This window comes from Mus musculus, chromosome 1 (assembly GCF_000001635.26).
Source record: "Mus musculus strain C57BL/6J chromosome 1, GRCm38.p6 C57BL/6J".
Classification (NCBI taxonomy): Eukaryota; Metazoa; Chordata; class Mammalia; order Rodentia; family Muridae; genus Mus; species Mus musculus.
Window position 1 is genome coordinate 174,122,152 of NC_000067.6, and position 14,016 is coordinate 174,136,167.

Here is a 14,016-nt window from a genome sequence, read left to right on the forward strand (position 1 = left end):
GTGACACAGGACAAGATGAAAACTTAAGAACTGGACATACTAAGGGAGACTACAATGGTGGGGTTTATTTTACCTTTTCAAATATCATTAGAAAGTTATAAAATGATATGTCAATAACAACAATAAACCAGTTGAAAAAAGACTAATGAAATATGACATATCACAGAGTAGACACAAGTAATACATCACAGGCAGATGGTGAACAAAGATGACATGTGTCTAATTTATGCCAGTCAAATTTGTGTTCAGTATAAGAGAAAAATAAAGTAAAACTAAATTACTTACTGATTTTACTAAAGATATGGCAATAGATTTGCTATATATAGGTTGATAAGTTAAGGTACAATTGAATTTTAATAGATTAATTTACCAATTAGTAAATACTATAAAGCAACATGAATCAATTCACATCATTCATAGCTTAAAATTACTTTTATTCATAATATAAAGAGTAAATTCAAACTAATAAGGAAATGATAATCATCCCAGTTGAAGAAATTAAGAGATAAATACAAATATATAAGACACACAAACATGTATAATGAATATTATTTTAAAACACAAATATGACTCCTTAGAATGATAGAAGCAACAATCAGGAATCCTGTAAGGGTAGCCTAGGTCTTCTGTATATATGTAACTGTTGTGTAGCTTGGTCTTCTTGGGGGACTTAGAACAGTGGGAGCAGGTGGCTTCTGACTTGTTTGCCTATTTTGGGACCCTTTTCTGCCTCCTGGGTTACCTGGCACAGCCTTGAAATGAGAGTTTGTGCCTGATCTTATTGCACTTTGTAGTGCTGGATCTGTTGATATCCTTTGGTGGCTTGCTCTTTTCTAAAGGGTAAAAAAGAGAAGGGGTGGATTTCAGAGAAAGGGGAGGAGGGGGAAAAGGACTGAGCAGAGAGGAGGGAGGAGAAACCGTGGTGCGGATGTAATACATGAGAGAGAAAGAAAAATAGAAAAGTATGATACCCATAGTGTTTTCAGTATGTAGGCCCTAAAACACAATTTGACAATATCTTATAAACTTTAAAATGCAAATATTCTACAACAAAAATTTATAAGTGATTAATGGTCACATATGCAAAACAATGGTATTTTTCTTTCAAAGCTGCAGCTGAATAAGTTGACATAAATCAATCATAACAATCACATTGAGTAAATAAGCAAATTCTAAATTAATGCCTAAATTATGATCCCATATAAAGCTAAACAGGCAAAACAAAACAATCCATTATTTTTAATTGTGCATACACATGTTTAATGGAATAATAAACACAAACTCAGGGTAGTGAAAAAATACAAAATGAGAGAAAAGAAATGAAGAGGTTTCAAGAGTGGGATTGAAAGTTAATTGTAATATTCTATCTCTTAAGTGAGGTGTAGGTCCATGTGAGCAAGAGGCAAAAAGGAGAAACAGAATTCCATGTGTCACAGAGTTGAAGCAAACTACTTGGCTAAGAAAATAAGGAAAGGGATTAGATTTAAGCACCCAAAAGCAACCATGAAGAAAGGAGTGTCCAAAAATCAAGAGGAGCATATCTGAGTATGCGTATAGTTCTGAAGCCTGCCTAGGTTAGAAGAGAAGCTTATGGATACAAAAATACATAGGATACCTGCAGAAGGACTGTCTCTGCATGGGAGGAGACAAGCCTCAGAACATATACATATAGCCATATGTATATCATATATATTCATATGTCTATCTGAATGCTTCATATATTATTTATATTATGAATATATAAAATATGTAAATATACATGAATTCATGACTTAATAATTTAATTAAATTTGGTTTTAGACAATTTTGCACATATACAAAATGCATACCAACCACCCACAGTCTCTACTTTCCTACTATCTCTCTATTCCCCCTTCCTCTGCACAAATCTCTCTCTTATGTTACAGTTGTTGATTTTGTTTTGTGATCTACTGAAATTAACCAGGGTTGTCTGTGTGACATGGGTTTGGAGCTATCCACTGGAGTGCAGTGAGCTCATTATATACATTTGATGTAACTAATGATGTAAGAACTGTAGTTATCTGTACTGGGATTACAGAAGAGGGGGGTTCCAATTTCTCTAAATTTTAAATATGCTTTCAAACTTTATTCCTTGTCAATGTCCGTGATAGCTTTTCTAAGATTTAACATTTCATTCTTGTTGAGTATACTTTTCTTCCCCAGAGAAGAGAAAACATAATGTGGTGTTCATTTGCTTTTCCTCTTGCATTGCATTCTTGGAAGTACATATTAGGTTCAATATTTTTAAAAAAGAAAGGAACAAAAGAAGGAAAACATATTTCTCTATGTGTATTCTCTGCACATCCTATGAGGGACTTTACCAAACTCCCCATGGGCTTTCACACATATGTGCTTAATAACACAGATTTTATGTAGAAAGAATTGTTATCCTTGGAAGTGTTTCTTTCATGAGCCTTATGGAGAGATCACTGGGGTGACTAAAAAGTGAAAAGTTTCAGAGGAGACCCCCATCTTCCATGACTGCTAACAGCTCAGTGGTATTGTGGACCATTCTGACAAAGGCCTACTGAAGGTGAACTTATTTCAAGTCCTGTCAAATCATGTTGTACTCACAGTAACAACAATGATTACTGAAGGAGATAACTTGCACTTTGAACCACAGCTTGTGAGCCTCAATCTTTTACTCCTAGTTCATCCCCTGACTCAGTATATCTGACATTGTATAGCAGAAACAATTCTTTCATACATTATACAGAAAAGAAAACCAAGTATCCACTCTCATCTGCCATTTAGCCTGATTTAAATATTCTAGCTTCCCAGTTTCTATTATAAATAAAGCTCCTAGAGCATAGTTAAGCAAATGTCCTTGTGGGGTGGTGGAGCATGTTTTGGATATATATATATATATATATATATATATATATATATATATATATATATATATATAGTAGTTGTATAGCTAGGTCTTGAGGAAGAACTATTCCCAAATTTCTGAAAAAAACACCAAATTGTTTTCCAGAATGGTTGTACAAGTTTGCACTCCCACCAACTAGTAGGAGTGTTCTCCTTGCTCCACATCCTCAACAGCATGTGCTGTTCCTTGAGATTTTATCTTAGCTATTCTGATGGGTTTAAGGTGGGATCTTGGAATTGTTTCAATTTGCATTTCCCTAATGTAACTAAGGACATTGGACATTTCTTTAAGTGTTTCTCTGCCATTAGAGATACCTCTGCTAAGAATTCTCCGATTAATTCTGTACTCCATTTTGGAGTTACATTATTTGGGTTGTTGATGTCTAACTTCTTGAGTTCTTCATATATTTTTGATATTAGCCTTCTGTCAGATGTAGGGTTGGTGAAGATCTTTTCCTAATCTATAAGCTTCCATTGTGTCCTATTGACAGTATCCTTTCACATATAGAAGCTTTTCAGTTTCATGAGGTTCTATTTATTAATTGTTGATCTTAGTGTCTGAGCCATTGATGGTCTGTTCAGGAAGTTGTCTCCTGTACCAATGAGTTCAAGGCTATTCCCCACTTTCTGATCTATTAGATTTTTTGTATCTGGTTTTATGTTGAGGTCTTTGATCCACTTGCATTCATGTGAATTTTGTGCAGGATGTTATGGATCTATTTATATTCTTCTACATGCAGACATCCAGAGAATGAAAACAGCCTAGATGTTCCTCAACTAAAGAGTGGATAAAGAAAATGTGGTTTATTTATACAATGGGATACTACTCAGCTATTAAAAACAAGAATATCATGAATTTTGCAGACAAATGAAAGAAACTATCATCCTGGGTGAGGTAACCCAGATCCCCAAAAACACATATATACAAACTTAAAAGTGGATATTAGCCATAAAGTACAGGATAACCAAGCTACAATCCACAGACCCAAGGAAGCCAAATAACAAGGAGGTCCCCAGGGAGGATGGTTGAATCTTTCTCAGAAGGGGAAACAAAATAGATATCAGAGATGTGTGGATGGAGGGAACTTGGTGGGAGGGGGAATGGGCAAGGTAGTAGAACAGGGAAATCAGGTATAGAAAGACCAGAGGAGATAGAATGGAAATTGGTTTTGGGCTGGGGGATGGGAAGGGCATCTCTAGGACATGCCAGAGATCTAGATCAAGAGGGAGCTCCTAGGGTGTCTATGGGGGTGACTCTGAGACTCCTATCAGTGGGGGATATGGATGACCCAAAATGAGTTCTGCCTACCTGATGTGCAGCCACAAAGACTGAACATAGATGGAGAGAATGGCCCAATGACTGGCCCAAATTCAGACGAATCTCCTGTGCAAGAACTAATCCTTAACACTATTAATGATAATTTCTTAAGCTTGCAGACAGGAGCCTAGCATAACTGTCCTCAGAAAGGCTCCACTGTGCAGCCAACAGATGCAGAGAACCAAAACCAAATATTAGATGGAGCTTGGGGAGTCTTGTGAGAAAGTTGGGAGAAGGATTAAGGAACCCAAAGAGGACAGGTGCTCCACAAGAAGCACAACAGAGTCACCTAACCTAGAATCTTGGGCAGTCCCAAAGACTGGCCCACCAAACAAAGAGTGAGCATGGGCTGGACCTAGCTCTCCCACCACACACACACACCTATATGGCAGATGTGCATTTTGGGCTTCATGCAGGTTCCCCCAACAACAGATCGGGGCCGGTAACTGAATTTGTTCCCTGCTTGTGGATCCCATTCCCCTACCTGGGCCTCCTTGTCTTACCTCAGTGGGAGGGGATGCACCTAGTGCTGCAGTGACTTGATGTATGTGTTGGGGGTGTATATGATACTGCAGTGGGGGGGGGCTCTCTCAAAAGGGGAAGCACAATGGCAGGAGGATTTTTGTGGGGCTACTGGGAGAGGATGAGGGCTAATATTAGGAAGTAAAGTGAATAAATAAATAAATAAGAAAATACAGTAAAATAGACACATTCTTATAAAAAATTCTAACTTTCTATATGTATGTAATCTTCATGATAGAGAAGTTGTTGGAGGTGTTGGAGTTGTGCAGCCCACATCCCAATTTTCTTGCTTTTTATTTATTTATTTATTTATTTATTTATTTATTTATTTATTTATTTATTTATTCATTCATTCATTCATTTTGGCAGTATGGCTCTTATGTGTCTGCACTTTTCTATCACCTTCCAACTACTAATGGTGAGGGATATTGCATTGACTTTTTCTTTTCTTTTCTTTTTTTTTGAGGGATAAAGATATGAAAAAATGTCATTAAAAAACGTGTTCTCAAAAAGATGTTCAGTGTTTCTGGAGGATGAGATGGCTGATCCATAGCTAGTCAAGGACATCTCATTCTGTGCATTCTTTAAAGCTAGCAATTCACTTGTGCAATTACTATGTATGCTTTTATTCATATTGTTAGTTAGAATTCTTTCCAGGCTTTTGGTTTGTTTACTTTTGTCTTTCAAGACAGAGTTTTTCTGTGCAGTCCTGACTGTTTTGGAACTCATTTTGTAGATCAGGATGGCCTCAAACTAAGGATTCTCCTGAACTCTGCCTCCCAAGGGTATGTGTTATCACTGCCTGTCTTCTTTGCAATTTTCTAACTTAATGAATATTGTTGTTCTAACATAGTATCGTGGAAATCACCTAAAAGAATGCAAGTCAAGGTCTCTTAATATAATTAAAACACTAAGAGTACTTAATTATTTTGTCACATGAAAATGATTTTTATTATTTTTTGAAAATTGTTTTGTTTATTTGCATTTCAAATGTTGCCTTCCCAGTCCTCCCTCCAAGAGTTCTTCACCCCTTCCCCCTCCCTTTGCCTCTGAGAGGATGCTTCCCCCACCCCCACACCCCTCCATCTCCTGTCCCTGGGTCCCTGGGGCATCAAGTCTCTACAAGATTAGAGGCATCCTCTCCCATTTTGAACAGACAAGGCAGTCCTCTGCTATGCATGTGCCAGGGGCCATGAAATAGCCCATATAACATCAACTATAGGTTCTGATCTTCTGAAACTATTCTGTACATAGATGTAAAGCTACAAAGAATTAGAATGATGCTAACACTCTATGTAGTTATAATCTGAGTCATCTCTTTATTCATCCAGAGAATAGTTACTGAGACTGCTATACCAGGTAATAAATTAGACGCAGGTAATACAACACACACACACACACACACACACACACACACACACACACACACACACACACACATACATATTCCAGAAAACTGAAAACAAGTGAGAGTACAGTGAGTTGGATGGGAAAAGAAAGAGATGGAAAATTTCATTATTTACATGTATTAATTCTCAAGAATAAATAACAGTATAATAATACATGATACATGATACATGATATATATATATATATATATATACATACATATATATATATATATATATATATATACTCTTGCCCTGTAAAACTGCCACTTGACAAAGAAGAAAAAATTTTAATGCATCTACAAAAACAAGCATAATTTTAGAAAATTATCAATTACGTGCAGTTTCATGCAGTTATATGCTCTATGGAAAATAGGAAATGAAATCTATAAGCATAAGTTTCCCAAGAGTTGGTTGGAGAGCTGTAACTTTCAGTAGATGAATCAAACTTAAACTCATTTGGAATGCAACAAAACTCTGAAGAAAATGGTGAACCTACATGGAGAGAATATCTTGGCCCACTGTAACAGCCAGTAGAAAGCCATAGAAGGGGCTGCTTAAGAAATCAGAGTCTATCACCTCTGAAGGAATGTGCTAGCTCTGGGTTAGGGAACACTAGAGGAAATGAAAGAGAGATCGATGACTGAGCTTGGAGAGCCTTTGTAAAATTTAGATTTCCCTAATTTATTCTGAAAATTAGGGAGCATTGCAGCATTTGAAGTGAAGGAGAGACACTACTGGCTGATGTGCAGCTTACCAGTTGGTGCTACTGGAATAGCAGCAAACAAGTGGGAATCCAGTGAGTTAGATGGGAGAAGGAAGAGAGGGATATGGTCATACTTCGTTGTATTAATTCTCAAGAATAAAGGCCAATTAACAGTGTGAGGGGAAAATGTATTATCAATAAGAGGAAAAATGTGATTTTTATTAATTAATGCTTTTGATAAAGAGACAAGTAATAATTTAGATAGAAGTTCATATGCTTACATATTCAATTTCTATTAAATGAAAAAATGTAAAATATGTTCATTTTTCCTATGATAAATATCATCTTTAATCCTGTGTTCCATTCAATTTCATTAGGAATAATAGAGGTTTGTAAACCTGGGATTCAACCCTGGGCATTATACACACAAGACAAGTGCTCTGTCATTGCAGTATCCCTAACTCCTAAAATCTTTTTTAAATGTATGTGACTGTAAAGTAATGGATAGTTAATCTAAATTTGTAAACAATATTAAATTAGTTCTCTAGTCATGATTTAAGGCCTGAAATATAAGTTTCCATTTTAAACTTTTGAAAAATATAAACTTATTGAACATAAAGTATATCCCTTTTACTTAATATAATAACTTAAATGTGATAAATGTAAATGGCCATATAAATATTATATTCAAATGGTATAATTCTTTCTGCAAAAATTACTAATTATTTAAAAAGAATTAATAAAAGTAGTCAACAAAGACGTATTCTTTGATGTAATTAAAGACCTGATGAGGAATGAACCATGAAAATGTGATACACTGAATCATTTTGACAATGCTCTTAGTTTGAACCATATGAACCAATGGCCAATGTTTGAAAATGAGGTACAGGAAGAGCCATGAAATGAAAGTGGGTCAATAGAATAAGCATCGATTGTCAGATATTGCATTTACTCTGATATACCTGTGACACTGTGACAACAATGAATGTATTTAAGCCATAAATTGTATTCACAGGCTAGCATCCCTGACTTTCTGTAAATTGGGAGTAAAAAGGTCAGAGAACAAGAAAGAGTGCTGTGACATGTTCTCTTCCGACTACACCACTCATGAACTCACAGAAGCTATGCTTGTCTGCATGAGACCCACACAAGAACACACTAACCCAAATTCCTGCATAGATAAGGAAGGTATTAATAGTCTATGCCTTTCTGAGGAACTACTGAACGTTGTTTGCTTCTGGAGAAAGAATCATCCTTTAATGGTATGCTGCTGGTGGACTCTAATGGATAACCACACACTTACGTCCTGTGGTCAGCCGCAATTTGGTCTACGGAATCATCAGAGAAAAACAAGAAGAGGGGGAAAAGCAGAATAATTATGAGGAGGAGAAGCATGATGGGAAGAAGAAAAAACAAGAGGAGGAGGAAGACAACAGCTGCATGAAGGCAGGGAGGATCTGGATGGGCCTAAGGATATCAGGTGGATATTGTCATATTATACATGTAGGTAATTTTGAAAATAATAAGTAAATAGTAAATAAAAGTAAAAAATAATATCCATAATGGGTATTTCAACATATAGATAGATGTTATAGTTATGTTTAACACATAGATATGATTTTTAAATAACACATAAAGATCTTATTTTAAAAGCATAAGTAGAAAGAATGATTTAAGAGACCTAATCAGATATCTTTTACTACATCGCAAATCCTCTTTCAAAATTAGTGATTTTAAAAAAAATCTCATAATTTCATATACTGACAACTTGGGCCAAAAGCGAATAGGTTATTTTCCAGTTCATAATTATTTCTGTATCAATTTTTTGCTTCCAGATTGCAGAAGTAGTCTTCTACCTATGGTCTTTCACTTATAATGGGGTAATTGAGCTTGTTCACCCAGTTACTATGTAGGGTAGCAGTGTATACGTATGCAAGGTTTCTGGAGGGCTTGTCTAAGAAGTGGCACAGAGACTCCCTGTTACATCACACCGCACAGGCCAGATTAAGTAAAGGGGACTTAGGCGAGGGTGGAGATTTCATCCTTTGATAGGGAGAGATGCAATTCACCTTGAAAGGATATCAGATATAGGGAGAGATTATAGCTTGCTGGTTTTGATATATATATAAATTTTTAATATTCTCAAACTATGCTGAAATCTACATCAGAACCTCCAAAGTACTTATCTAGATGTGGGCTGAAATGCAAGGCAGTAATCTTGATTCAGAATAGGTGATTAAAGAAAATTTGGAACCAAGTAAACATTTTCAAAGTATTGTTGTTTAGAGTCAGCAATTTTATTCCATTAAAAATGACATATTTAGGGAAACTTACATAACTGCTAAAAATTTTACTCTCCAATTCTACTGATAGCCATTCTTTGGAACACCTTACATTAAGGGAAACTCTTGAGAAAATATCAAAGGATCTTTCCCATTAATTAAAGCCATAGGGAGATGAAGATCATTTCCCTGATTACTAGGGGAAATACTGCAGTCGATAAAGCTTGCTGAGAAGGCTTTAGAAATAGGGATAACCGTCTTTCTTCATGAACTAGGGAGATTTAAACTGAATAAGTCCAGGGAAAAGAAGGGAACACATTGTTCCGTGTGGAGGTAAGAGAAGAATTCACATCTGTCTGAGATGAAGGTGGAACATTTTCATGAAGATAAACCTCCAAGCTGGTAGAGGGGGAGAGTCACTTAGGAAGCCTTCCTTCCATTTACTGAATATTGAGAGACAGCAATTATCTTGGGAAAGAAAAACATACATACAGAAGTCAGTGGTAATATCACATTGCTCATGTGACATATAAAAATAATTAACATTTTTACTGCTATGTTATTTCCCACTGTTACGACATCCTCAGAGTTTTCTAAATAAAATTAGAATCCAAGGACAAGCTACAGCAGTGGTCAGTCACCAGACAACTTGATCTGCAGCTCAGGCTAATCTTGTCTCTGTGTTTAGATGTCACATGCATCCTTCCATTTGCTTGTGTTTCCTTTGTCAGCATTGAGGTCTCACTCTCTTTTGAGTAACTGTATGAGTAAGAAGCTTAGTAGGATCAGAGCTAATTTCTACCTAATTGTCTTATCCTATAAGAGAATTTAAAGACGTCAGTCCTGGACTTGTTAACAGTCTCATGAATAGTCATGGTGAGGGCTAAGACCAGCAACTAAATGGGCTTACAGCTGTTTCATGTGCTTCCCTAAGATGGTAGAAACTGCAGCAATTACCAGAGTCTGGGTCTAAGAGGTACTTGCGGACAGTGCACTGATACCAGTAATGAGCTTAATAACAGGAATTATCACAGTGGAGGATTATAGAGCCCAGTGAAAATCACTGTGGTCAGGCAAGTGCAAATGCCTCGGTGGGGGGGGGGGGGGTAAACTAGGGAACTAAGAGCATTGTGTGTTTTCTTTTCTTTTGATGTAAGTGACCATAAGGCTCATTTATTAAAAAAAAAAAAACACCTTAGGAAGTCCAATTTCAGGAAGTCCATTTGAGACAGGCCTCAGAAGGGTGAAACAGTAGAATTACCATGAGTTGTAGGCCAGCCTAAGCTACATAATGATTTCCATATCATCCTGGACTGTACTTTCTCTGTTTGATATTTCACTTTGACTTAGGATCTCCAGGCGACCTTAGGGACAGAAGAATGTTGATTTAACATCCAATGTTATTTGTTTTTGAACACTGAGATATCTGGATGGATACTGGGGGGATCCTCTAAACATATTCAAACATGTAATGGCAGAAGGAAGAGAAACACTTGTGGGTTTTAAGAGAAAAGAGGTTAGCATATTTTTTCTTGGGTAAATACAGGGACTCATGAACAAGGCAAAGCATGTGGCTGGACTATTTCATCCAGGACATCTGGAATCTGTCATCTTCCTGACAAAAATGTCCTGTTTTTTAGCATCATTGCTTTTATTCTTTAATCTATCAGGTGAACTCATCAGAGATTTCACTTAGAAAAAAGTATTAATATGAACAATATACTTTCATACTTCAAGAACGTTGCTTCTGCTACAAGTTTCACAGATAAACTAGCATAGTTATAGAAGTGTTTTTGCAGAATATGCTTATACCAAGACCTACTAGGAAGTTCCAGAGTGACTCTAAGACTCTGGAAAACAATAAGGTTGTTACAATTTTCTGTACACAGTCTTGTACCTCCTGCTGGTATACTAAGAGAGTTGTGTGCTTCCCAACATTGTTATTGGCATTATATCTCATTATTACCATGCTGGCTGCCCCAAATTGCCAGGACTTCAGCTGGGAAGATGCCAACTGTAACTGACAATATTAACAACAAAGTCCTTCAATGAAATCATACAAACAGAGGGAGAAATGGAGAAAGCCAACCACCCCCTTCATTTGTATTTAATGGAAGTTGAGGGTCAGAGGGATTAATGCAGATGTAGAGTTTATCCAGTGGTCAGGTAAGGTAAGTGCAACATGGAAAATCGAAGTAGAGAACAAGTTCATGTTGGCAACATTTCTTCTAATTTCCTGAGTGTCCTTTAAAGCTGAAACCCTATCTTATTGTACCTTACAAGCTTATGTTTCTCTAATATGTCCAAATGTCTCCTCCAAAATGTCAAATAAACAGAAAGCTTCATTCTGGTATAAGTACCAACAATCCATTCATTTTCATTGTTGAATGATAACTCATTACATGTATGTATCAGTTTATAGTTGCCACTCACCTACTATTTAGATGATTATTTTGAGTTTTATAAGCAAGATTATTTTAACTATTTTATGGCAAGCTTGGAGGTTAACATAAAATTTCATTTCTCATGGGTAAATACCTTCAAACAGGTTTCTGGATCAATAATCAATATGTATGCAATGTTATAAGAAGCTGCTTCTATAGTGACTGAAGTGTTTTACAGTTCCACAAACAGTGCATGAGATTTTGTTATTCCATACTCCTCTCAGTATTATCAGGCATTTTGATAAAATTTATACAACAGTCATTTTTTAATTATACAATATTGACATTTTAATTAATGATTAAGGATGCAATTGTTGATATGTTTTTGCCCAATCTCTAACTATCAGTTTCTACAAAAAAAAAGACAAAAAAAAGAACAGAACAAAAAATAATTAAAATAAAGTTTTTAACTAATCCATTTGGAATTATTAATGTTCTTCCTCTGTGGATATCGGTAAACTGTTAATTCTTGCAGAATCACCTTATGTAATACAGTAAAATCTCTTAACTGAGTCCTCAGATTCACTTGTGTTATCTTTTCATTCATGGTAGTAAGCTTGGGCTAAGTTCACTAATCAAATTTATAGTATCAAATTTCATCTCAAAATGTATATTTAAAGCAATGATGTTAAAAACTGGTTCATTGAATGTGATGTTGATAAACTTTCTTTAAAACCCTTAAGTAATGTGTTTTGTAAGCTACATAGTCTCAGACTGAACATACAAAGGTTTTTGAGTCTGGTAGTGGAAAGGAAGAATTGAAGCCCACACTGAAGGGATTGTTTATTAAAGTAGTTTAAGCTAATAAGGATGAGATAATTAATACATTATATAATGTAGAGGTACTGTAACTATATTTGAATATTCATCTCCATGAGCTACGTCTATGAAAATTGAAATATTCAGAGTTGCTAGATTATCAGTTTTCAATAATTCTATTACTTAAGTCCTGAAGGATTAGTGTCTATAAGACTAATCAAAATGTCCTAATTATATATATGTGTGTGTGTGTGTGTGTGTGTGTGTTTGTGTGTGTGTGTGTGTGTATGTAAGTATAATTATATACACATATGTGTGTATGTGTGTGCTTCATTTTAAAAAGCTGTTAAAGAGATACTCGTCAGCCATAGTTAGTAGAAACCAGTTCTTATTAATATTGTTCACATAAAGTCTTTCTCAGTAGTGAGATTCCCAGAAAATATCTAATCAAGCCAAATGTATTTCATTGGCTTCCTAGGCTTCACCTATTCTTCTCTTGTTTGGATGTTCAAAGTTTGTTTTCCAATACTCTATGAAGTTTCAAGAAATGGAATAATTTTTAAAACTGGTGATTAAGTAAAACTTACTTGCTTTCTTAGTGGAAGAAAATATGCATACAGCATAAAGAAATGCTCCTGTGGGGTGACCAGCTATATCGTATCCACAATAAGAAAGTACAGAAAGATGAATACTCATCTCCTTTTTTACAGTTCATGTACCCCAAACCCGTGAGATGGTTTCATCCACATTCAAGTCCAGTTAAAACTTTCTGGAAATGCCCTCATAGACACAACCAGTGGTGTGTTTCATGATATTTCTAAATCCAATCAAATTAACAATAAAAATTAATAGTCACTGTATAGATCCCAGAGAACTTCCCAAAGTTAACAGAGAACATGGATTGCTTTAAGCATATGGGGTGGAGTAGAGTGGATTTCTGAGCTATGGAAGGACTGGTCTGTTGGTCAGGATACTTACAAGGCAAATGTATAAGAGGCCATAGTTTATTTCAAGATTTCCTCTGAGTTATCAATATATCTCTTTGACATTGCCAGGGCAGCAGGTGAACTATTTAGATGGTACTCTTGATGCAGCTTATGAATTTCTGGCACTGCTTCCTGAAAGCACAGCTCAATGCTATATGACACTTTCAAGACACCTGGCAGTAAAAACTGCTCTAGAACCCCACATTTGGCTTTGATAATCTTACCCATGCATGCCTTTTTCAAGATATGGGGTCTCCATAGGGAGACTTCGGTAATCTCTCATAGATGGATACTTTAGGATCCAGATTGAAATCTGCTTCATTTTGCACCTAACACTTCTCTGTGGGCTCATTGGTTTCTGGTTTCTGCTGGCTTGATTTTTCTGTCTCTAGAGTTTCTTCCCTACACTTCATCCTCATATTTTACCTCAGAACTCAACTGATATCCCTAGTAACACACAAAGCAGCTTTTATGGCATGATGCAAGCAAAACTCTGGGACTTGAAATATTCAGAATAAACTGAATGTATCTTCTCTTAGGTTATATGGACAATAAGAGAATCATGTATTTTATCTAATCTTTGAAGAGCCTTCAAGAAAATGTTCTTGGATATGTGGCTCAAAACAACTTTAAAATTAATATGAAAGGCAATTTTATCACACTCATATTATCCTACTTTAATGTACTTGATGTAGTTTATAAACTTCACTTTTTGC